The sequence below is a fragment of the Miscanthus floridulus genome, chromosome 3 (genome assembly GCF_019320115.1).
Source record: "Miscanthus floridulus cultivar M001 chromosome 3, ASM1932011v1, whole genome shotgun sequence".
Lineage (NCBI taxonomy): Eukaryota > Viridiplantae > Streptophyta > Magnoliopsida > Poales > Poaceae > Miscanthus > Miscanthus floridulus.
This window is the reverse complement of record NC_089582.1, coordinates 70,806,970-70,833,152: the sequence shown is the minus strand read 5'-3', so window position 1 is coordinate 70,833,152 and position 26,183 is coordinate 70,806,970. Positions and strand designations below refer to the sequence as shown.

The following is a 26,183-nucleotide window of genomic DNA, read 5'->3' as shown; positions in this document are numbered from 1 at the left end:
GCCACAACTTGGGCAGCCTCCCAAGTAGTCTTCCCCTCCGATTCTGCCTTCCACTCCTGCTAGAAGGGCGGTTGTGTGCAGGCTAGTATAGTGAGCCGCACCTCGTACCATGGCTATCCTTCCAAGTACTTTTCAATCCAATGATAAAGGGGTGGTTCATGGCACCCCGCAAAGTGTAGAACTCTCCACAATAGGGTAGGTGATCCAAAAACCATCAGGAAATTCTCACATCCAACTGGTGCTGCCATCTGTACCACCAATATGTACATTTAGTGAGACAAGGCCATAATGGATAAGAGTTACATAACCGAGTAAGAAATTTATAAGGGGAGGAACAATGTAATTATGTGAATGATAATTATCATGATGCATGCTCATTCCATACGTCCTCACAAACTTAGGAAAAAAATTGTTTCTAACGGTAGACACAGTGGCATACATATGTTCTCTCATATATGGTGTAACTAGTCGAGCTACACGTTTTGTTGTTAGTGCACCTGCATAAAATTTCATTTCAGCCCAAACCCATAAGTAAATATGTAGAATGCAAATCTAAATACTTCCATATATGTGTACCCACACATATACTTCCGTATCAAGCTACCCGATAATAGTTTAAACCCATAATTAAATACACACCACATACACATGGAAGCATGCATACATAGCCATACCAAAGCTAACTCTCCCTGACCGCACGCTCACATCTTGCGGTCATGCCACTCATCATCTTACCTTGGCGTAGGGGCTTTGATCCATACATTATCATTCAAGTGAATGGCATCCATGAAATAGCATGCCATATGGACGACAAAGTAAAAACCCTCATGTTAGTACTTAAATAGCCACCTAATAGTCCTTAATTTGGGCATAAGGAAAGTGATCATTGGCACACTTTAGATTTCAAATGCCTATTTATATAGCTATTAGTTGCTAGAAAAGGTTTTGGAAACAAAAAGTTTTGTTTTAAATACACATGTGACAATTAACGTTGAATCTTGCTCTAATGCTAGCTGTCGCAGAACCAACCAATTTATAAGAGTACAAGTACAATGGCAGCCCGCAAGCGGTTGCACTGTCATACTTGAACCCATATAAACCTGGTAGTCCATCGAGTACCATGACGGGTCTTGATAAACTATTTACAACAACCAAGATCATACATGATTGAACATACATGTCACATATTACATAAAGTTCATAGATACATTTCCATCATCAGAGTATGAAACAGAGTTATTACAAACCGAGTTTGATAGATAAAAGTGGAAGCAAATTAAGTTTTGAAGGTAAAGTTTTCAGCATAGTTTAATACAGTGCCAAAATACGATCATGATCTAGAAAAGCATGGGGAGGGATTAATAAAGAAGCCTGCCCAAGGCTTACTCCTCATCCACAGCGGGATAGAAGCAACTCTTGCAATAACCATGATACACAGTGCCATCTGCAACAATGGGAAAATAAAACCCTGAGTACGAGAAGGTACTCAGCTAGACTTACCCATCATAACCAGAAATAAAATGACTCCAAGGATCATGCAAGGCTGTATAAGTGTAGATAGCTTGACAACATTTTGCATAAAAGCGATTAACTCAGTTATACAATTATAGTTCCATTATCAAGTTAATTATAACTATCCATCTCTAAATTAGCAACTATCTTGTGCCAAACATGGAGTATATCATTTTAAAAGCATACAATAGTAACCATAGCTAGTATTGTAATTCCATATTCATTCGAACCATCATGTTCCATAACATAGTTACTACGATGCTGGGACTAGCCAAGTTTCTCACTATCCGGGAGAGACGGCGATTCGAATCGATTTCAACCAGCTGGGAATTTATTCCTAACACAAACCTAGGCAGACCAGATCATTAGTCGCCTTAGGTCACCTTTGGTACAACTCAGGTACACATTTCGCAGGTTCGTACCACGCCGCACAATCGGGGACACCAAATGCCAGGACATTCAGGACTACCCTGCCCTTGGGCTCAGTTTGGCTCCCTGCAAGGAGTGCACAACAGAATGGGACCTAGCCTGAGTTGAGCTGCTCAGCTTCATAGTCGGAATGAGTTATCCGGCCAGCTAAGTAATAGGCATGCATTCAATCTTGTCAGAAGCGCCAACAATGATATGGTCCTTAATCAGCATAGACGGAATCACATGAGTCAGCCTATGCATAGACTCTGCTCGGCCTTGATTTTCTTTTACCCCATGGTTCTGTTCCACGATAGCAAATATAGCCAACCGTGCTCCGGTTTCCACCTATATCTCGCAGGTGATAGGAAATCACCTGACTTCTACCAGTCTAAGCATGGCTAAGCATATATTCAATCCTGGACCTACACATGGTTATGGTGTATATATCTGGACAAGGAATTTATATGCATCAAGTGGTTCCATTCAACTCTTATAACCTAATGCAGCAATCATAAGAACTTAAGTAATTATTTGTAAAATATTGGGAGACATAGAATGCTCTGGGGCTTACCTTAAAGAAAGGAAGTGGGGCAATGATCAGGACACTCCGGAAGCATTATAAAGCCACAATACTTCTACTTCATATAAGCATTCAAAATTCGACACACAAAGTCTACCAACAGTGTAAGCATACCAAATACACTCAAGAAAACATAATGGTAAAGCCCAAAGTGTTTATCTACATGCCTTTATTATTTTATTTAGCTACTTAGGTTAAATAATAAACATATACTAAATGTGCATCATAAATTCTCAAAAATTTACAGTGCCTTACTAATGCTACCAAAAGACTACTATAAAAGTTTCATGCCATTTTACCAAGTAGAATATTCTATATCGAAAATGACAAGACAGAAAGGCTTACAATAGCAAAAATAGAAAACCCTAGTGAAAAGTATCAAGCAATAGATTTTATATTTTTCTTATCATCCATATGGTACTAGGATAACCTCCAACAAATTTCATGAATATTGGATTCATAAATAATTTATAAAAATTCATACAAGGATTACCTATTTATAAAAGAAAAATCTATAACTACAAATCTATACATGCACTGAACCTCAAATTTTTACCAGAGCTCATACATGTCAAGAATAGCTTACCACAAAAATTTTATAATTTTTGGAGCACAGGAACTCTAGATATAAAATAAACAAGTTTGCATGCATTCAAAAACACATTTCAAGTTTCAATTTAAATCTTCTAAAAACTTTACTGAAAATGCTAATATCATATTTTTCCTAAACACTACACTTCCTAAGGAACACTACCAAATTTATTTCACAAGTTTTTGAATCTACATAGCCCAACTTATCAAATTTCAAAGATTGTACCAAATCTATAAACAAATGACCTATCCTATTTTCACCAGTCGCTGACAGCCGAGTCCCACCTGACAGTGGACCCCACTGCGTCAGTGACACAGAAGCAGAGCAGCAGCTGCTGTTCGATACTGTGCAGCCATGGCTCATCGACGGCGAGCTTCGCTGGCAATGACATCTACACATCATGACCCCCACGACCTAGCGCATCGATTGAGCTACTTGGTTGGGCCTCTCGCTGGCGCTAACAACGACAGTGGTGGCCATGGTGACTCAGCGGAGCTAGACAATCGGCGTTATGTCGGCGGTGACCACGGCGGTTCCAACTAAGGCGCGGATGAGCACCAACAAACTACGGTGCACCTATTGCACACTCTATCGTGGCACACGGTGGTCGGAGTTGGCCGGACCACGGTGACTGGAGTGTGGCAGAGGAGCAATGGTGAGGTTCGCATGGCAAAACAGCTTACCGAGCGTGGCTAGGGAAATGATTGTGGGCGCGGCGTGATGGCAGGATCATGGAGGAGCTATTACTGGTGGCAATTGGGTGAAGATGCGTGAGCTTGCGCTGGCTATGGCGATGGTGGAGGTGGGGAAAAGCTCGGCTGCTGCTGCGGTGCTTTGGCCGATGATGGAGGAGGCAGAGAAATGGAAATGGCGAGTGTGGCTCAGTGCGGGCGGGTGCTGGGGATGCTAAGGCGCGCGCTGGCCTAGGCTTGGCCACACGGGGTAGGGCACCGGCGATGCGCGGCATGCCTTGGCTCCACGTGGCATACGGGCTCTGAAGCTAGGTCGGCCATCGAGAACGGCTGATTTAGTTCATTCAGTCGCGCGATGGTAAGCCTGACAGTGTACTTTGGTGACGTTCATTCGCTTAAACTGTGAAGTATCAGTGTACACTATCTAAATAAAAGTGGTAGCTCTATGTACCAGTTACATTTATTCTTAAAGGATCATGCTCCAACTCTCCACCAAAACTGAGTTAGATCATCTCCAAGTTAGCTCGTCAGACTGTACAACATCTTAGACTTAGAAAATTTTTCTAAGTGTAGAAATCAGTGTATTAGTGATTTTTGTGAGCCAAAATCAAGCATGTTAGGAGCTAAACCAGTCAATGACCCAAAATAAAAGTTGTTCCTCTTGCCAAACACTACAACTTTGCTTTAGTGACCACCTCCATGCAAGGTCTCTAGCACATAGTTCAAACTTGGTCAAACATGTCACATTTAAATGATGGTATACCTTCAAACTAGGGCTTAATGACCTATTTACCCCTAACCAATGAATATCAAAGTTGTTCATAGTGATACTCTAAACATGTTTAAGCTAATTTCAAGGTCACCCAATCATTTCATGCATTGGTCACACATAGGGCTATCTAGGTCAACACATGTAACATTACTTAAGCGCTTGATCATGAAAGGTGACCTTCATGAACAATGTTCCATTTGCTAACCTAAGTGTTGCTAACATGTTTTAGTGACTCATATCAACCAATTACATGTATACACCCATGATCATGTGCATATACACATGGAAACATGAAATAATAAGAAATGTTGCACATGTTTCAATCGAATGTTTCAAGTGTAAATGCTTATATATGAATGCTTGATGATCATGCTCATGCTATGCAAGTCAAGTTATGCAAGGCGAACACCTAGGGTGTTACAAGAAGGCTTCTAGGGTTGCCAGGTCCTTCTTCTCCTTCATGCGGGTCCCACTTGATCCTGTAGATGTCAACAGGGATGGCTTCGTGTTGTGGCCCTATTCATTACTGGCACCATGCATAGGCGTCATCTACCGGTCATGGCATTTCACTCCATCTCGGTAGACGTCGTGATGAACTAATGAGTCCTATCAGCGTCTGTACGAGGATTAGGTAGAATAGCATCCGGCACGCCTGACACTATTCTTGATATGAATCCCCAGGTATGGCCCGTCATGGCCATGGGTTACATCGAGGCATGCCAGCCTCTTCCCTGGCATCAGAGTTTTAGAACTAGGACCCATACGCTTGGACCTAGAGTGGTTGGTGGCGGTATGGGTCCCCATCGGACATAGATGAAACCTACATCCTTGAGGTCGGGCGAGACAGAGCCCGCGACCTTGGGCGAGACAGAAACCGTGTCATTGGAGTCAGGCGAGATACAGCCCACTGACCTTGAGGTTAGGCAAGACAAAGCCCATGGCATTGAGGTCGGGCGAGATGGAGCCCGTAGCCTTGGCCAAGATAGAAACTGTAGTCCTTAGGGTCGGGCATGACTGGAGCCCGCACCTAAGGGGTCGGGCGAGATGGAGCCTATGGCCTTGGGGTTGGGCAAGACCTTTTAATACATCTTGAGCCATCTAGGGAAGTTAGCGTGGGCACTAGCTTCCTTGCTTTGGGTATCCCTAATATCGATACCCAACAAGTACCATCGGGTGTGCCCAAAGCGATTTCAGAGCCTATGGTACATTCAGCACAAACTGTGCACCTATCTTGTGTTGAGATTGACACTATCTTCAAACAGACCTGAAATGAGCTTCCACTTGACCCACTTCACCAAGGACTACCTTCGGATGCGTCAAAAATGATTTTTGAGCCTATGGTACATTCGACGTAAACCTGCACCTAACTTGCATTGAGATTAACACTATCTCCAAACTGATCAAAATGAGCTTCTGCTTAATCCAAGACACCTTGGTGTACCATCAGGGTGCGTCCAAAATGATTTCTAAGCCTATGGTATATTTGGTGCAAACCGTGCACCTATCTTGGATCGAGAGTAACACTATCTCCAAAAAGTCTAAAATGAGCTTCCACTTGACCTTTGTCACCTAGGAGTACCATCAGTGTGCCCAAAGCGATTTCAGAGCCTATGGTTCATTCGGCGCAAACCGTGCACCTATCTTGCGTTCGAGATTAACACTATCTCCAAACAGACCGAAATGAGTTTCCACTTGACCCACGTCACCTAGGAGTACCATCATGTGTGTCAAAAATGATTTCCTGAAGCCTATAGTACAGTTCAACATAAACTGTACACCTATCTTATGCCAAGATTATGATGAGGACATCAACACCATCAATACATCCACACCTGCACAAGTACAAATTCATGGTCCTATTCTCGCACCTATGCACGTCAACTCAACTATCAGGTGAGTTCATTCTTGAGTTCTTGTTCATCTTATTTAGACCATGGAAACCCATGCACCTTTGTTTTGCTTAGGAATAATGGAGAGGAACCACAAGGAAGGGGATTCATGAGGGGTGGGTTCAGACTGCAGAACAACACCAACTTGTGATGGTCACCAAGATTTCATATGGAATCGGATTGGGGCATTCAAGCACTTCATGGAAGCTTACCAAGTCTACTTTTGAACGGATCCAACCACATCCTCATATCTTCTCAGTGTGGGCCGCAATCATTGAATTACTCCTGAGATGTTTCTGTGGACACACCTATTTTTAGTGGTTGTTTCAGTCAATAAGGGAGCTCCATGCAACCATGTAGTGGATGTCCTTGTTTCTCTTTTGTTTTTACTGAATCAAGGGATTTAGCACCACCCAGCACTCCTCTGGTCACCATACATAAGGCTCCTACAGCCACCGCCACTAGTTGGGTTTTGTTTCATCGAGTTAGCCATTCCTACCACATTTCAGCGTCCGTGATGGATAAACTGCCCGGCTGATTGTATTCAGAACCCCACCATCTCATGTTTTCAGATTGGAACCTTCATTTTTATCTTGCAATTGAGTGCTTGTTCAATAGGTTGTTGCATGTTCTTCGATTGCTTGCAGGACGAGTGCCCTTGTGGTTAGGTTGCGCACCACAAGAACGTAGCGAACCTTGGAGTCGGTGTATCGGTTGCTAAGGCACATCATCCCTGGATGGTTGTAGTTAGATCGTGAACATCATCTCCATCCACAAAATCAAAGTTACCCCTCTCCACCAAAAGATAGGGACACCCTTACCCTTATGAAGTGGTATTCAGAGCAAGGTTTGATCAGTGAGAGATTTTAGTTCGCTATTATTTTCCTATAGTCTAGAAAAAGCCAAAAAAATAGTAGATTAATTTTCCATATTCCCATAGACCCTTTGAGCCATTTACTAGTACTGCTTAGTTCAGGCTTATTGAGTTTAGTTTACATTAGTTGAGTCAAGTTGCTGGTCTTAGGGTTAGCCTATTAGAGTTTCAAGTTCTTGTCATGCTTTAGTCACTGTTAATCATATATATCTCTGTTGTCATCACCACCCTGCTTCCTGTGTGACTCGCGCGTTGCATAAACTCCTTCCACCTAACCGCGCATGGTCATCCCTTTCGTGCGCGTGTTCCCCAGCCCTTCCTAGCCGCTCCATCTCTTCCACTCTTGCGCATCCTATTTTTAGAATATTGCATGCTCCCTTCCACTTCCACTCGTGTGCATCCTGTTGTTAGCACTCGTGCACATCCTATTCTTAGCACCCCCATTGCAATCATTACTACCATAGATGTCTTCACTGCACCATATTCATCACCGCAATTTTTTTTCGTACCGACAAAATCTGATTTGGGAACACAAAGGAAAATCTGAGTAGTTAGTTGTATTCTTGTTACCCCTAAAAAAGAAAGAGAAATAATTTGTGACTTCTTTCTCTAAAATATGATTTGTCAAGATTTAGATTTGTTCTAGTTGTGCAAAGTAAAAGAAAAGAAGAAGAAGAAAAATAAAAAACAAAAGGAACGAAAAAAAGAAAAGAAAGCGAAAGAGAAGAGAAAGAAAAGAAGAGAGGAGAATAAGAAGGGGAGTGATAGCTTGCTGTCTTGTGCCTTTTTCTTGTTGTATTGTGACTTTGTTTGTGTCCAGGCTTGTGTCTCTAGCATGGTCTAGCCTAGGACCAGCACGGTACCACCGTTGAACGATTTCTCAACTTGCTTTTGTGATTAACGTGGTGCTAGTATTTCCTTGCTACTTTTAGCCTTCCTACAGCCCCACAAATTCGACTATAGCTTGACAAGAATTGATGTTGTGGCACCGATACACTTGCTTCTTGAGTTGAGTTGCTGAATTGTTGGCTGCCCTCCCCTCCTATTGAGCGTGGTAAGAACAGGTAAGAACATGCATGAACAGGTTGAGAGTGAGAGGATTATCATAGCGATACCCTAGTAGCATTAGGACAGTTTTCTTTCACTTGTTCCTTTGTTTTTTTCTCTTGTTTTGTAACCATGCCAGGAGAATCAGAACCAACCCCTCCACAATCACCATGGATGAAGGCCTTCATGCAACACTTTGAACGCAAGGTGAGGCTGCACATTGATGGCCTCAATGAGGATGTATAGGTCACCAATGAGCGCCTTAGTTAGTTGAAGTCGGCCCATATTGACACCAACTCGAAGCTCGGTCGGTTGGAAACCACATAGATTGCCACAAACACCAAGCTTGCTGCATTGGAGACTTCAATTGCAGGAATAAACACCAACCTCGTTGCTCTATTGAGGCGATTTGATGACCTCAATGCTGGTGGCGAGAATCAAAGACAAGAAGACAACAATACTCATGGTGACCATGGCGAGGATAATTTTGACGATGAATATTCAGCAGATACTGAACATGGTGACCGAGAAGCTCGTCTTCACCGAAGGCTACATCACAATCATGAAGGTATGAATCGCCGACGTGATGTACAGGAACAACGATGATGCTTTTGGTAAGATGAAATTTAAGATACCTCCTTTTGATGGTAAATATGATCTTGATGCATACATTACATGGGAGATTGTTGTGGATAAAAAATTTACATGCCATGAATTTCTTGAGAATAAAAGAGTCCAGGCTGCAACTAGTGAGTTCACTGATTTTGCTTCTATTTGGTGGATAGAGCATGGCAAGAAAAATCCTAATAACATACCACAAACTTGGGATGCTTTGAAATGAATCATGCGAGCTAGATTTGTTCCCTTTATTATGCACATGATCTATTAAATAGGTTGTAACAATTAAGGCAGTGTACTAAAAGTGTAGAAGAATATTATTAGGAACTGCAAATGGGTATGTTGCGTTGTAACATAGAGGAGGATGAGGAACCTGCTATGGCAAGATTTATGGGTGGGTTGAACCATGAAATTTAGGACATCCTAGCCTATAAGGAATACAATAACATAACTCATTTATTTCATCCTGCTTGTAAAGCTGAAAGGGAAGTGCAAGGGACAACATGCTAGTGTCAGGACTAATTTTTTTGCAGGAAAGACTACTTTGGGACACCCACACACACATGTTTACTCCTACCAGACATTCCGCTCTACCATCTTTGTAACACCCTAGGTGTTTGTCACTAGTTAAGCAATGGGTGTGAGCTCAACCATGACATGTTAAGTGGTGATGGAGATGTTAGGTCAAACATATGAAAATGAGCTCCAACTTAAACTTGGGCCACACACATTTTGCTTACATTGGACCCTTGTTAAGATTATGCAAGGGTAATGTTAAACATGCTTATTTCATGTATATTACATCAACATGCATCTATATTGATCCATGGAAAAGTTTCGTGAAGTTTGGAATCAAGAAGTCACATGAAATGACAACTTATGTCCTTGCTTGAATTGTTTTATAAAGTGAATGGAATTCTTGATCATCAACCAAACCTTGCAACCTTTCCCAAATGACTCTAGATGAACTCTACAACAAAATTCATGAAAGGTTCATGTTGGGCAAATGCCAAGAAAATGCTCCAATGGATCAAAAAGGATAATCTAAGCTTTATCGTGATCCTACTTTGGTCAAAGAAGAATTGTAGGTTCTATACAAGCTTTGATGTTGGACCTTAAATAAAAGTTGTAGTTCATATTATGTAGAAGAAACTTTGTTTTTGCACTAAGACCTAGATCAGCTTGGAACTAAGTCAAATAGAGGTCACAAGATTGAATCTACTGCAGTTTTCAGTGCTTGGAAATATTCCAAGTCTGGAATTTCATTGACATCCGCATTGGCGTCTCACGTTCTCCGAAATTCAGTTAAGCAACTTGAGTTGGTCCAAAAATAAAAGTTGAAGGTTATATTATGGAGAAGAGCATGCAAAAAGTTGCACTGAGTTTGACCGAGTTTTGACCTCCGAAAGTGAATTTCCGTGACCGTTATCAATGTGTTGACACTATCATCTGGGAAGATAATTAACTACTGATCTATTGCTCAAATGACTTGGCACCCTTAATAAGAAATGTGGAGCAGGCTGAGGTGAGCAAACTTCATTTTGGCCCCATTACTAAATTCAGCCCGAAAGTGGCCCAAATTGGCTCCCCACGTCGGCCATACCGTCGCCCACCACGTGCTCGGTAAAAGGCCTCAAAGGACGCCGCGTGTCCGTGGATGTGGCCACCATTGTCCGAGCTTTCCTGCCTCCTCTGCCATGCGCCCTACCTCCCCTATGCAGTATAGAGGTGGACGCCGAGCTCCCCACTCCCCAGCGCTCTCCCTCACTCGCCTTCTGGAGCCTGCTTGCGCTGAGCACGGTCGTTCTTACCATGGCCGCCATGGCCAGGTCAGCTGAGCTCCCTACCTCCGCTCCTCCGTCGCTCCTTAGTCCCAACCGGTCTCGCCTTCACATTCCGCTGAGCCACCCCGTGCGCAGTCGCGTCTCTTTCCTGGCTGCCTACACTGCCTGTGCGCTGCCAGCCGCCGGCGCTCGCTCGGCCGTCGTCGCCAGCACGAGCAGCCAGGCCGTGTCGGGCCTCCGCGGAGCAAGCTGCGGCCACCTACGAGTGCGCACCAACCTCCTGGTGCTCCGCCTCCACTTCCCCACCACCGACGAGTCTCCTTCGGCCGACATCGACAAGCTCCAGTGCCTCCTCTGTTCACGTTCGCGTCAAGGACCTCGTGCTGAAATTTGTTGAAAGAGGAGGGCCTAACTGCGAAGTCTATGACTTGAATGAATAGTGCTGTTAAGGACCTTTTTGCAGGAAAATTGCTGAATTTTGGAAATTCATAGTAATTCATTGGAAATTCGTAAAATAGCAAATGAGGACTTTTTGGAATCCTTGTGAAATTGTCTATACAGTAGATCTATAATATGACATATTTTAGTTTAAAGTTTTAGCTGCAAAAAATAGATTTGTGCACTAAGGTTGTAATGCTTGTTGAATTTGTTATTTTCCATAACTGTAGATCTAGGGCTCCAAATGAAGTGAAATTTTTGTGGCATGCTACTCATGTGATAGTTGATGTGTGGTAAAAATTTCATGAGTATTGGATGAAGTATGAGTGAGTTATTGGTTTATCTCGCTCTCACATGATTTCTTGTAATAGCAAATTGTCTTTTTCATAGAAGAAGCTATACTTATGCAAATGGTATGAAATTTGTACAGTAGACTATTGAGAGGATATGTGAGCTACTGTAATTTTTGTAGAATTTTTTGTGCATTTTGGTATATGTTCATAAATACACCTTGATGTCTAAATAAATTAAGAAATGCTTTAAGAAAATTTATTTAGAGGTGAGCACCATGCTTTCTGGTGTTCTTAGTCATGTGTGAAATGTTGGTAAAGTTGGTTTTGCCCAATTATGTGTTTGCAACATAAGTTAATAATTATTTTCTTGCCGATGTGGTTTATGGATAGATCTGGGAACTTAGCAATGTTCTTCATGATAATGTTCTTTGTTGTGAAACTTGTTTATACAAAAGTTGTAGATAATTCATGTATCTAGCTTTTGTTAAAATTTGGTGTCATTTGGCCAAGTAGTTTAAGAGTTACAGCTGTTAAAGTTGGGTTACAGAATTGATTGCTCTCTATCTTGTTTAGACTAGTTTCTATAAATATATAATTTTGACCCACTTAACTTGTGAATCATGCTGTGATGGTTATAGATGAAATGTAGAGAATTTCATAAGCTTTCCTGAATGTCTTGTTGCATGGCTATTGGATTTGTATAACTCTAGTTATGATCCAAACATGAAGCTGTTGTTTCCAGTCCAGAAATAGACATATGCTAGTTGTGGTTTTTTACTCCATGTGTTGCTAAGTCTGGCTTATGCCCTTGTTGATGGTCAAGTTATGATACTTGTGACCTTGTTAAACTTGTGTCATGCTTGATGTGCTTGCTCTCTATAGTTAGTTGTGTGATGTTAGTTAAACAGCTATTGGTGTCTATGTCTTGCATAATCTTGTGTTTGTCTTGAATGTTTATGTGATGCATCTTGTATTACCATTCTTCATATTCATGCACTTGCATCTTGCATCCCATCTAGGTGCACTAGATGAACCACATGAATGATGTGATGTTGGAGCCGAACCCAAAGATGGTGTATGGTGGACCTATCCCGAAGGTGGAAGGACTGGACAAGTGCTAGGATGGGAGATGCTCACCAAGCGAGTGTCGTCTAACAAACACTAACCTAGTGTTGGATCCCAGGCAAGCCCCAGAGCATTCTAAGTCTCCCTTGTTTTTATAAATATCTTGAGTATCTTTTATAAATATCCAATGCATTAATTATAAGAATTGGTTGGAACCAATTGTTGCATTATATCCTTACCTTGTCTAGATAAAATCCTATGAATCCTAATTAAGAGTAGGATCAGATGATGCTTACATATGCATAGACTGGTAGAAGTCAGGTGATTTCCTATCACCTATGAGATGTAGGATGAGCTCTGGTCATGGTTGGTTATATTTGCTATCATGAAAAAGAACCATGTGTTAATAATGAAAAGAGACCGGACAGGATGACGGTAGTGTAGCAACAAGGTCATGGAGGTCTTGGGAGTGAATCTATCCCTGTCTGTGTCGTTTGAGGATCGATACGCTGTACGTCCTTACGTCATGTTGAACGCAGCCTAACATTTAGCTGGCCGGATAACTCATTCCGACCGTGAAGCCTAGTAGCTTGATTTAGGCCGGGGACGCGAGCAGTTGGTCGCAATCTGGATGGTAGTAAGGATGTATGGAGAACCATTGGCATAAGCCCAAGGGTAGGTTAAGTCATCGAGCACTCATGACAGAGTGATTCTCTGATTTTGCGGCACTGATCGGAATCACGACTCCTGAATTGTACCAAAGGTGACTTGTTTGTGACCCTGACAGGGAAGCAAGGTTTGTGTTAGGAATACCCCTTCAGCTGGATAGGAATCGATTCAAATTGCCGTCTCTCCCGGATAGTGAGAACTTGACTGGGCAGTGGCAACGTAGATTCACTAAATTTAAAGATATAGTTAAATGATGATGATAATGATAATGAGCCACGAAATACCTGATATGTTTATTATTGTTTGCAACTTAATCAAGTGATTGATTAGTACAGGTGCTAATATAGATGGTAGGTAATGGCTAAAAGTCACTGCTAGTACAGGTGAATAATGCTAATGGTTACTCAAGCGTTTATGCAAAAAGGTTGTCCAGCTAGATCCACTAATAAAGCCTTGCATAATCCTTAGTGTCACTTTATTTCTGGTTTATGATGGATAAGTCTAGCTAAGTACATTCGAGTACTCAGAGTTTATCCCACCATGTTGCAGGTGAAGTTCTCGGCCTGTTGACGATGGTGGCTAACCACCGGTGGGCTCGGTGATTCTATAGTTACTTCTCGTCTATATGCTTCTGTCGGATGATGTCACTTATGCTAGCAATGTATTTAGAACTTATATTAAGGTAATCATTTGAAAGCTATGTTGTTTTCACTAAGTGGTTTTGAAACCCAAACATGTACTATTATTTGTGAACCCATTTGTAATATTATTTTCACTGCAACTCTGCATATGTGATGTGTATTTGCTTAATCACGCGATCTTGGTTGTGATGTTGATTTACTGAGGTCTTTTGGGACACTCGGCGGACTACCGGGTTTATATAAGTGAAAGTATGCATGTGTCAACGTGTTAGCGGGGACAGCCGTACTTGATCTTGTATAAATTGGGTGGTTCTGTTACAATCTTTGTCACTGAGTCGAGCAGCTCCTCCCAATGACAAGTCATATGCTCCTTCCACTCATTCAGTAGCGTGGACTACCTAGAGGCCAGGCGCAAGTGCTTCTTTAGTTGCATCAACAGGTAGAACAAGAGATGTGCAATGCAATCCTTGTGAAATTGTCTATGCAGTAGATCTATAATATGACATGTTTTAGTTTAAAGTTTTAGCTGCAAAAAATAGATTTGTGCAGTAAGGTTGTAATGCTAGTTGAATTTGTTATTTTCCATAACTGCAGATCTAGGGCTACAAATGAAGTTAAATTTTTGTGGCATGCTACTCATGTGATAGTTGATGTGTGGTAAAAATTTCATGAGTATTGGATGAAGTATGAATGAGTTATTGGTTTATGTCGCTCTCACATGATTTCTTGCAATAGCAAATTGTCTTTTTCATAGAGGCAGCTATACTTATGCAAATGGTATGAAATTTGTACAGTAGACTATTGAGAGGATATGTGAGCTACTATAATTTTTGTAGAATTTATTGTGCAATTTTGGTATATGTTCATAAATACACCTTGATGTCTAAATAAATTAAGAAATGCTTTAAGAAAATTTATTTAGAGGTGAGCACCATGCTTTCTGGTGTTCTTTAGTCATGTGTGAAATGTTGGTAAAGTTGGTTTTGCCCAATTATGTGTTTACAACATAAGTTAACAATTATTTTCTTGCCAATGTGGTTTATGGACAGATCTGGTAACTTAGCAAAGTTCTTCATGATAATGTGCTTTGTTGTGAAACTTGTTTATACAAAAGTTGTAGATAATTCATGTTTCTAGCTTTTGTTAAAATTTGGTGTCATTTGGCAAAGTAGTTTAAGAGTTAAAGCTGTTAAAGTTGGGTTACAGAATTGATTGCTCTCTGTCTTGCTTATACCAGTTTCTATAAATATATAATTTCGACCCACTTAACTTGTGAATGATGCTGTGATGGTTATAGATGAAATGTAGAGAATTTCATAAGCTTTCCTGAATGTCTTGTTTCATGGCTATTGGATTTGTATAACTCTAGTTATGATCCAAACATGAAGCTGTTGTTTCCAGTCCAGAAATAGATATATGCTAGTTGTGGTTGTTTACTCCATGTGTTGCTAAGTGTGGCTTATGCCCTTGTTGATGGTCAAGTTATGATACTTGTGACCTTGTTAAACTTGTGTCATGCTTGATGTGCTTGCTCTCTATAGTTAGTTGTGTGATGTTAGTTAAATACCTATTGGTGTCTATGTCTTGCATAATCTTGTGTTTGTCTTGAATGTTTATGTGATGCATCTTGTATTACCATTCTTCATATTCATGCACTTGCATCTTGCATCCTGTAACACCTCGGGTGTTAGCCTTGCATAACTTGACTTGCATAACATGAGCATGAGCATCAAGTATTCATAAATCATCAATTACAATTGAAACAGTTGATCGAAACATATGAAACATTACTTGTTATCTCATGTTTCTTAGAACATATGCATATGATCATGTACAAATGAATGCAAGTGGGTAGTGCTAGTCACTAAAACACCTTAGCTATACTTAGGTTAGCAAAAGGAACCTTGTTCATGAAGGCCACATTTCTTGATCAAAGCATTTAAGTGTTATTTCATGTGTTGACCTGAATAGCTATATGAGTGACTACTACATGAAATGCTTAAATGACCTTGCAAATTGTTTTAACATGCTTAGAGTATCATCATGAACAACTTTGGTATTTAGTGCTAGGGCTAGTTTGGTCATTTAGCCATGGTTTGAATGTGCATCATGATTTCAAAGTGACAAGTTTGACTAAAGTTGAACTAGGTGTTAGGGACCTTGCATGGAGGAGTTCACTAAAGCAAAGTTGTAGTGTTTGACATAAGGAACAACTTTTATTTTTGGGTCATGGACTGATTTTGCTTCTAACATGCTTGAATGGGTCCCACAAAAACCAGCAAATCCAGCCTTCAACACTTAGGAAATTTTTCGAAGTATTTGATCAACTGGCCGACTGACAGCCAAGGTTGGGCACGAGATTACTCCGTCTATGTTGCGAATTAGCACGAGGTGATTGAACAACATTTGTAGCTGGTACTTAGGACTACGAAAGTCATTTAGATCATTTACGAGTTGGAGCCACCGATTAGCCAATAAACCGTTTCGAAAACGCGCTGTCAGGCACTGATCGGGACTTAACTGACGAACTGAATCGCGGCGTCATGGCCGACCGGCTTCAGGCTTCGCACGCCGCGTGGCGCGGGAAACGGCCGCGCGTCGCCGCCGGTCTGTCCGCGCAGGCCACGCCGCGCCCGAGCGCGCCTTCATCACGCCAGCGCCCGTCCGAGCCTTTCCGCGCCTCCATTTGCTTCGCCTCGGCTTTTCTTCCTCGCAGCAGCAGCCGCCGAGCGCCCACAGCTCCGCCGTCGCCATAGCCGCGCGCAGCTCGTGCCTGGCCACTCCCGCACCACCGTGATAGCTCCACCGTCTCCCCAGCACCCCATTGTTTCTCCCCGTGCCCGCTGACAAAGCCCGGTAAGCCACCGCAGTGCGTGTAGGCTCGCCGGAGTTCCGCCGTGAGCCCCGTCGTCGTGGCCACGCCGCCACAGTCCTCCTCCCGCTCCGTTAGCTAGCGCGCTAGGTTCCCCAGCGTTCATAGATGCTTGTCCACGCGTTGATTTGAACCACCGTAGCCCACACCGGCGTTTCACCGTCGACCCGCACCTCCACCCGCCATGGCCGCCGCCGTAGCCGCTAGCTCCGATGAGAAGGCCACCCAAGTAGCTCAATAGCTCCGCTAAGTCGAGTAGGTCATCGTGTGATGATGTCACCGTCGGCGAGTTCGCCGTCGACGAGCCGTGGCCGCGCGAGCTTGCTCAGCGCCGCCGGCTCTGTTTTGGTTTCACTGACAGGCGGGCCCTGCTGACCAGCGGGTCCCACCGGTCAGCGACAGTAGCGTTGTAGGCTAGTTCAAATATTCCAGTTTTTGATTTGTTTTGTTATTTTTGTATCTTTAGTTTGGTAGCTCATAAAATGTTGAAATAAATATGGTTGTGTTCCTTAGGAAGTGTAGTATTTAGGAAAAATATGTTCTTGGTTTCAACAGTAGAAATTTCTGGAGATTTAAATAGGGATTTCAAATGTGCTTTTGAATGCATTTAAATTTGTTTATTTTATATCTAGAGTTCCTGTGCTCCAAAAATTATGAAATTTTTGTGGTAGGCTATTCTTGTCATACATGAGCTTGGATAAAAATTTGAGAACCAGTGCATGTGTAGATCTATAGTTATAGATTTTTCTTTTATAAATAGTTAATCCTTGCATGAATTTTTATAAATTAATTATAAGTCCAAAATTCATGAAATTTGTTGGAGATGATACTAGTACCATATGGATGTTAAGAAAAATAAGAAATCTGTTGCTTGACACTTTTCAATAGGATTTTCCATTTATGCTATTTCAAGCCTTGCTTCCTTATCATTTTTGTATAGGATGTTCTACTTAGTAAAATGACATGAAATTTTTATAGTAGCCCTTTGATAGCATTAGTAAGACTCTGTAAAATTTTGAGAATTTATTAAGCACATTTGATATATATTTATTATTTAGCCTAGATATCTAAATAAAATAATAAAGGCAATTTAATAAATAGTTTGGGCTTCACCATTATATCATCTTAACTGTATTTGGTATGCTTACACTGTTGGTAGGTTATATGTTGATAAATTTTGAATGATTACCTGATGTAGAAATATTCTTACTTTATATTGCATGTTAACACATTTCTGGACTGATTCTAGAGTGTAATGAGTTACATGTTGAAACAAGTGTAGACTGTAAAAATGGTTAATAACAAAGTTGTAGAGAATTGATAAGCTTTCCAGAAAGTCCTAGGATCACTGTTTTTGAATTTGTAGAACTCCAGTTATGAGTGAAACAAGTAGCTACTGGTTATGGTGTAGTCGATGCATTGTAGAAATAGTTAAGTAATAATTGAGAAGAGATATGCACCTACTCAAACAACGCGATGCACTTGTTAACATCTATGCATTCGTGATACTCATACCATACTCATGCATCTAGGATCGGAGGAAGAAATCACGTTGCTGGAATTCGAAGAAGCAGAGGAAGGGAACCCGCAGGAGAATCCGCAAGTCCCCGCTCCCGAAGGCGTGGAGCAGAACCCTGAAGAGCTTCCGGAGTGCCCTGACCATCGCCCTACTTCCTTTCTGCGAGGCAAGCCCCGGAGCATTATAAGTCTCCCAGTAATTTACAAATGTTTACTTACGTATTTATGATTGATGCATTAGGTTATAAGAGTTGAATGAAACCACTTGATGCATGTACATTCCTTGTCCAGATATTAACCCTTTAACCGGTATAGGTCCAGGATCGAATATATGCTTAGCCATGCTTAGACCGGTAGAAGTCGGGTGATGTCCTGTCACCTGCGAGATATAGGTGGATACCGGAGCACGGTTGGCTATATCTGCTATCGTGGAACAGAACCATGTGGTAAAAGTAAATTGAGACCGGACGGGAGGTCGATAGGGAAGCAACAAGGCATGGAGGTCTTGGGTGTGGACTTATCCCCGTCTGTGTCGATCAAGGACCGTACCGTTGTTGGAACTTCTGACAAGATTGAACGCATGCCTCTCACTTAGCTGGCCGGATAACTCGTTCCGACCGCGAAGCCGAGTAATTCAACTCAGGCCGGGAATCGTTCTGTTGTGCGCTCCTTCCGGGGAACGATCAGACTGAGCCCAAGGGCAGGCTTGGCCTGAGCATCCTGGCATCTGGTGTTCCAGATTGTGCGGCGCAGTACGAACCCGCGAAATGTGTACCGGAGTTGTACCAAAGGTGACCTAAGACTATCGTGGCTGATAGATCTGGGTTTGTGTTAGGAATAAATTCCCAGCTGGTTGAAATCGATTCGAATCGCCGTCTCTCCCGGATAGTGAGAAACTTGGCTAGCTCCAACATCGTAGTAACTGTGTTATGAAACATGATGGTTCAGATGAATATGGAATTACAATACTTGCTATGGTTACTATTGTATGATTCTAAATAATATACCACATGTTTGGCATAGGATAGTTGCTAACCTAGAAATGGATAGTTATAATTAACTTGATAAAAGAATCACAAGTGTACAAAGGTTAATTGCCTTTTTCGCAAAAATGTTGTCAAGTTACGTCCACTTATACAGCCTTGCATAATCCTTGGAGTCATTTTATTTCTGGTTCATGACGGGTAAGTCTAGCTGAGTACCTTCTCGTACTCAGGGTTTATTTTCCCATTGTTGCAGATGGCACTGTGTATCATGGTTATTGCAAGAGTTGCTTCTATCCCGCTATGGATGAGGAGTAAGCCGTGGGCAGGCTTCCTTAGTAATTCCTATCTTTGCTTTTGTGGACCGTGATCTGGTTTGGCACTGTATTAAACTATGTTGGAAAATTTTATCTCAAACTTATTTGCTTCCGCTTTGTTTATCAAACTTGTTTTGTAATAACTTTTATTCGTACTCTGATGATGAAACGTATCTGTGAACTTTATGTAATATGTGGCATGTAGGTTGAATCCTGTACGATCTTGGTTGTTGTAAATCGTTTATCGAGACCCGTCGCGGTACTCGACGGACTACCGGGTTTATATGGGTTCAAGTATGACCGTGCGACCGCTTGCGGATTGCCATTATACTTGTATTCTTATAAATTGGTCGGTTCTGCGACAGCTGGTATCAGAGCAAGATTCAACGTTAATTGTCACAAGTGTATTTAAAAACAAAAGTTTTTGTTTCCGAAAACCCTTCTCTAGCAACTAATAGTTATATAATAGGTATTTGAAATCTAAAGTGTGCCAATGATCACTTTCCTTATGCCCAAATTAAGGACTATTAGGTGGCTATTTAAGTACTAACATGGGGGTTTTTACTTCGTCGTCCATACGGCGTGCTATAGTATGGATGCCATTCACTTGAGTGGTAATGTATGGATCAAATGCCTCTACGCCAAGGTAAGATGAGTATATGACCGCAAGATGTGAGCGTGCGGTCGGGAAGAGTTAGTTCTGGTACGGCTATGTATGCATGCTTGCATGTGTATATGGTACGTATTTAATTGTGGGTTTAAATTCTTGTCGGGTAGATTGATATGGAAGTATATGTATGGGTATACATATATGGAAGTATTTACAATTACATTCTGCATATTCATTATGGGTTTAGGGCTGAAATGAAATTTTATGCAGGTACACTAACAACGAAACGTGTAGCTCGACTAGTTACGCTATTTATGAGAGAACGTATGTATGCCACCGTGTCTACCGTTAGAAACAAATTTTTCCTAAGTTTGTGAGGACGTACGGCACGAGCATGCATCATGTTAAACTACCATTCACATAATTACATTTGTTCCTCCCCTTATGAGATTCTTACTCGGTTATGTAACTCTTATCCATTATGGCATTGTCTCACCAAAGGGTACATGTTGATGGTGCAGATGGCACGCACCAAGCAGACTGCTCGCAAGTCCACCGGAGGTAGAGCTCCTAGCCGTCAGCTTGCTCCACGTACCCGTCAACGTCACACGTTCCTTGGAGAGTTTGGGATGCCTACACTTTTATGGAGAGTGCTCAACTATGTAGGCTATCCTGATGGAATAGGAACCCCGCTACTTCTGGGCGAATGAGCGGTTGGGAGAAGGTCTCTTAGTTACTGTGGAGGCCGTTGTCCGCCCCCGAGGTGACGATTCTGAGTGGACAGGCTGGTGTTATGAGTCGACTGGTAGGACTGCTGAAGAAGCAGCTGGCAGGGCAGCTTTTGGGATCCTGAGGGATATCATGGATCGTTTTCCTCAGGAGCTGGCAGCCGCTTTGGTTGGAGTCTTTCCAAGAGGTAACCCCTCCACTGACTCATGGCAGCAGGCAAGAGGAAGACCCTTGGAAATTGGTGCCGTAGAAAGGCAGAACAGCGATAACCCTGCAATGAGCGCCATGTTTGCAATGATGAGAGTGTTAGATGGAGTTGAAGGTAGCCTCAGACGTGTGTCTGGTGCTCTTGGTCATGCCCGCGAGGACCGACGTCAGCTTCAGAGGGAGCACGACGCCGAGATTGAAAGGCTCACCGAGGAGATGACTAGGTTAACTCATCAGCGGAATGCAGCCTGGTCCAGGGAAGATGTCCTGAGAGCCCGACAGTTCGAGCTGGGACAGCAGCTGGCCAATGCGGAAGAATACAACGATAATCTGCATGAAGAGGTTCACCTACTGCACAATCAGCTCCACCCTTATGTACCACCTGGAGCCGCAGAAATGGATCTAGAAGGGTACGAGGAAGAAGAAGAAGTGGCACCTGAAGCAGAAATAGAACCTGGGGAAGAGGATGATTCTGCATCTGACCTCGATAGTGATCATGATGAGGATTAGATCACTTAGCGTGTAGTGGGAAGACTAATGTATCACCTTTATTTATGTAATGGACCTGTAGTCCAAATTGGCATTAGTAACCAGACTATCATGTAATGTTAATCGCACGTTGGGTAAACGTCAATGCAATTCCAGTTCTTTGTCGGTAATCACGCTTTAAATTGCATGCGTTATGAGCACGATAAGTGGTCAAATTGGTGATGTCATGTTGCGAGAATGAATTATTATGCCTCTGTTTTTATTGTGCTTTTGAGAATTTTCTCCAGTAATTTCAGTTTGGCATGAATACCTAATTCATCTGCAATCTCTTGGCATCGACCAATAATCGCTTATTGTTGCAACTTCGCAGATGACGCGCACCCGTGCTGGAGCTAGTAGCGGTCAGGATGGCAACCAGGATGATTTGCCACCCCCACCGCCACCGTCTGCTCAGGAGTTCTTTACCCAGTTCTTGGGTAGCCAGAGGACAATGGAAGAAGCTTTGCGCCTCATCGCGCAAAACACTGCTCGTGGCCACCCACAGCAACCAGGGGCCGAGCCAAATCAGCACAGTACATTCAAGGAGTTTCTGGACACGAAGCCTCCGATCTTCAAAGTGGCTGAGGAACCACTGCAGGCCGATGAGTGGCTGAATACCATCGAGCAGAAATTTCGTCTGCTAAGGGTCACCGAGCACCTCAAAGCTGAATATGCTTCTCATCAGCTGCAAGGACCAGCAGGAATCTGGTGGACGCACTTTCTGTCGTCTCTGCCTGCTAATGCGAGAGTGACCTGGGATCAATTCAAGCTGGCTTTTAGGGGACACCATATTCCCCCGGGCCTGATGCGCATGAAAGCAGCCGAATTTATGAGGCTCACTCAGGGAACCAAGTCACTCACAGAATATATGCACGCATTCAACAACTTGTCAAGATATGCTCCCGGTTTCGTGGATACAGAAGAGAAAAAGATTGAGAGTTTCAAGCGAGGGTTGGGTACCAAACTAATGAAGACTATGGCAAATTCTCGATGTGCCACGTACAATGAGTTTATTAGTGATGCCTTGACCCAAGAAAACCACAACAACCTGCATGCAGTTGCTAAGGGTCGCAAGAGGGCATATGAGGCCAGTGCATCCGGATCTTTTCAGTCAAAAGCGCCTATCGCAGCTAGGCCACCATTTCGTCCACCTGCATCCAAGTTCAGGCCTCCACCACCGAAAGCTCAGAATAACAGGCCACAGAAACCGTTTCGTAAGGCGTTCACTATTGCCTTACCAAAAGGGAATGGTAATCAGGACAGCTCCACCGGATTCAAAAGTAATCAACCTTGTTTCAACTGCAACCAACTAGGTCATTGGTCCAAGGAGTGCCCCCACCCCAAGAGGAATGGCAACCCAAATCAGAACAATCAAAGGCAGATGAATGCCAGGGCACGTCAGGGACAAGTGCATTATACCGCTGTGGAGGAAGTGCCCGCCGGAGAAGTTGTCACGGCTGGTATGTTTCTTGTCAACAAACACCCCGCTGTTGTTTTATTTGATTCAGGAGCTTCTCATTCATTTATGAGTCAAGCATTTGCATCTAGACATGATCAAGAAATAATTGAAGTAAGTAAAGGGGGTTTTAACATAAGTTCAGCAGGGGGAACTGTTACTACCAAAAAGATAGTCAAAAATGTACTCATCTTGATACAAGGGCGGGAGTACACCACAGATTTGATAATATTGCCGGGATTGTCGATAAGTGTAATCTTAGGCATGAATTGGATGAAGTATCATGGTGCTCTTATTGACACTAGCACCCGTACTATCATGTTGAGAGAACCCACGGGAGGGAATGCTTTTCTAGTTCCACTCTCCCGCAATTTCGAACCCCAACATTTAGCCTGTGCTATCCAAGCCACCACCATATGTGATATCCCAGTGGTTTGTGAGTTTCCGGATGTATTTCCAGAGGAATTACCAGGTCTACCACCGGATAGGGATGTGGAATTTAAGATCGAATTAGTGCCAGGTACCGCACCCATATCCAGAAGGCCCTATAGAATGCCACCCAATGAGTTAGCAGAACTTAAAGTTCAATTGCAAGATCTATTGGACAAAGGTCTTATCCAACCTAGCTCATCTCCGTGGGGATGTCCAGCATTGTTTGTGAAAAAGAAGGATAAGTCACTGAGAATGTGTGTAGATTACAGACCACTCAATGCTGTGACCATCAAGAACAAATATCCGTTACCCCGCATCGACATCTTGTTCGATCAGCTAGCGAAGGCAAAAGTATTCTCCAAAATTGACTTAAGATCAGGTTACCATCAGATAAAGATCAGACCGGAGGATATACCGAAGACTGCTTTCTCTACTAGGTACGGCTTATACGAGTATTTGGTTATGTCTTTCGGACTAACAAATGCTCCAGCCTACTTTATGTACCTAATGAACTCGGTATTCATGCCCGAACTTGATAAGTTCGTGGTCGTGTTTATCGATGACATATTGATTTATTCAGAAACTGAGTCAGATCATGAAGAGCATCTGAGGATTGTCCTATCCAGACTAAGGGAACATAAGCTATATGCCAAGTTTAGCAAATGTGAATTTTGGATGAGCAAAGTACCTTTCTTAGGTCACATTTTATCCAGAGATGGAATCTCAGTAGACCCATCAAAGGTGCAAGAGGTCATGGATTGGAAAGCCCCAACTTCGGTGCATGAAGTTCGGAGTTTCCTAGGGTTAGCAGGATACTATCGTCGGTTTATTCCAGACTTCTCAAAGATAGCTAAGCCTATGACCAGATTACTTCAGAAGGATGAGAAATACAAGTGGACACCAGAATGTGAAACAGCTTTTCACACCCTCAGAACTTTGTTGACTACCGCACCAGTGCTAGCACAACCAGACATTGAAAAGCCTTTTGATGTATTTTGTGATGCATCAGGAATAGGTTTGGGATGTGTACTTATGCAAGAAGGGAGAGTAATTGCATATGCCTCTCGGCAACTGAGAAAACATGAAGCCAACTACCCTACACATGATTTGGAACTTGCAGCCGTTGTCCATGCACTAAAGATATGGAGACATTACTTGTTGGGCAATGTATGTCATATCTATACTGACCACAAAAGCCTCAAGTATATCTTTACCCAGCCAGAACTGAACATGAGACAACGTAGATGGTTGGAATTGATTAAGGACTATAATTTGGAAGTGCATTACCATCCGGGTAAAGCAAATGTAGTAGCTGATGCACTTAGTCGGAAGTCCCATTGCAACACTATGGAAGCACTATTGGAAGATGGATTCAACTTGCTACATCCTGCCGTACTCCACAATATCACAATCAGTTGTTCGCTTGAGAGCCGAATCATAGAGCTACAGCAGACAGATGTAGGAATAAGTCACATCAAGAGAAAAATGCAAGAGCAAGAGACAAAACACTTTAGATTGGACGAAAGAGGTGTATTATGGTTTGAGGACCGGCTAGTGGTGCCGAAAGACCGTGAGCTAAGGAATCAGATTTTAGAAGAAGCTCACTCGTCCAAATTGTCTATCCACCCGGGTAGTAGTAAAATGTATCAAGATCTAAGAAACCGTTTTTGGTGGACTAAGATGAAGAAAGAGATCGCAGCCTATGTTGCTAGATGTGATAACTGCAGCAGAGTGAAAGCCGTCCATATGAAAACCGCTGGATTACTTCAGCCATTGCCTATTCCAGGATGGAAATGGGAGGAGATCAGTATGGACTTTATCACAGGCCTTCCAACAACGCCCCAAGGTCACGATTCAATCTGGGTCATTGTTGATCGTCTCACAAAGTCAGCCCATTTTGTACCAGTTCACACAACATATCACACGGGTAAATATTCTGAGTTATATGTTTCCCAGATCGTGAAGTTGCATGGAGTACCCCGGACCATAATATCGGATAGAGGACCGCAGTTCATAGCTCGTTTCTGGGAACACTTACACCAAGCTTTGGGAACCAAGCTAATCAGGAGTTCAGCTTATCATCCGCAAACTTCAGGACAGACGGAGAGAGTAAACCAAATCCTAGAAGATTTACTTAGGGCTTGTGTTATATCTTCAAAAGGTTCATGGGAGAAATGGCTACCTTTGGCTGAATTCTCCTATAACAACAGTTATCAAGCGAGTATCAAGATGGCTCCATTTGAAGCTTTGTATGGCAGAAAGTGCAGAACTCCATTGAATTGGATTGAGCCCGGTGAAAGGAGATATTTTGGTATTGATTTTGTCAATGAAGCCGAAGAACAAGTACGTATCATCCAACAACACATGAAGGCAGCTCAATCAAGACAGAAGAGTTATGCCGACAGAAGAAGAAGACCACTAACTTTTGGAGTAGGTGACTATGTGTACTTGAGAGTATCACCCATGAAAGGTGTGAAGAGATTTGGGATGAAAAAGAAGCTTTCACCAAGATATGTAGGGCCATACAAAATTTTGGAACGAAAGGGAAATGTTGCGTACAAGCTACAACTACCACCAGAGATGAGTGCAATCTTTGATGTGTTCCATGTGTCTCAGCTAAAGAAATGTCTTCGAGTACCAGGAGGAAGCTATTG

At 42.6% G+C, this 26,183-nt stretch overlaps 1 long non-coding RNA gene across 2 annotated transcripts; it reads left to right on the top strand.

Moving 5' to 3' along the window:
• Positions 1–6,952: 6,952 nt before the first annotated feature.
• LOC136545933 (uncharacterized) lies at positions 6,953–13,956 on the top strand. 2 transcript variants are annotated; one of them, XR_010781189.1, is made up of 3 exons: positions 6,953–8,937; positions 12,522–12,685; positions 13,786–13,956. It is a non-coding gene; the product is annotated as an uncharacterized lncRNA (long non-coding RNA). The 2 variants fall into 2 exon arrangements; XR_010781190.1 differs by having other exon boundaries at positions 6,953–8,983.
• Positions 13,957–26,183: the final 12,227 nt, after the last annotated feature.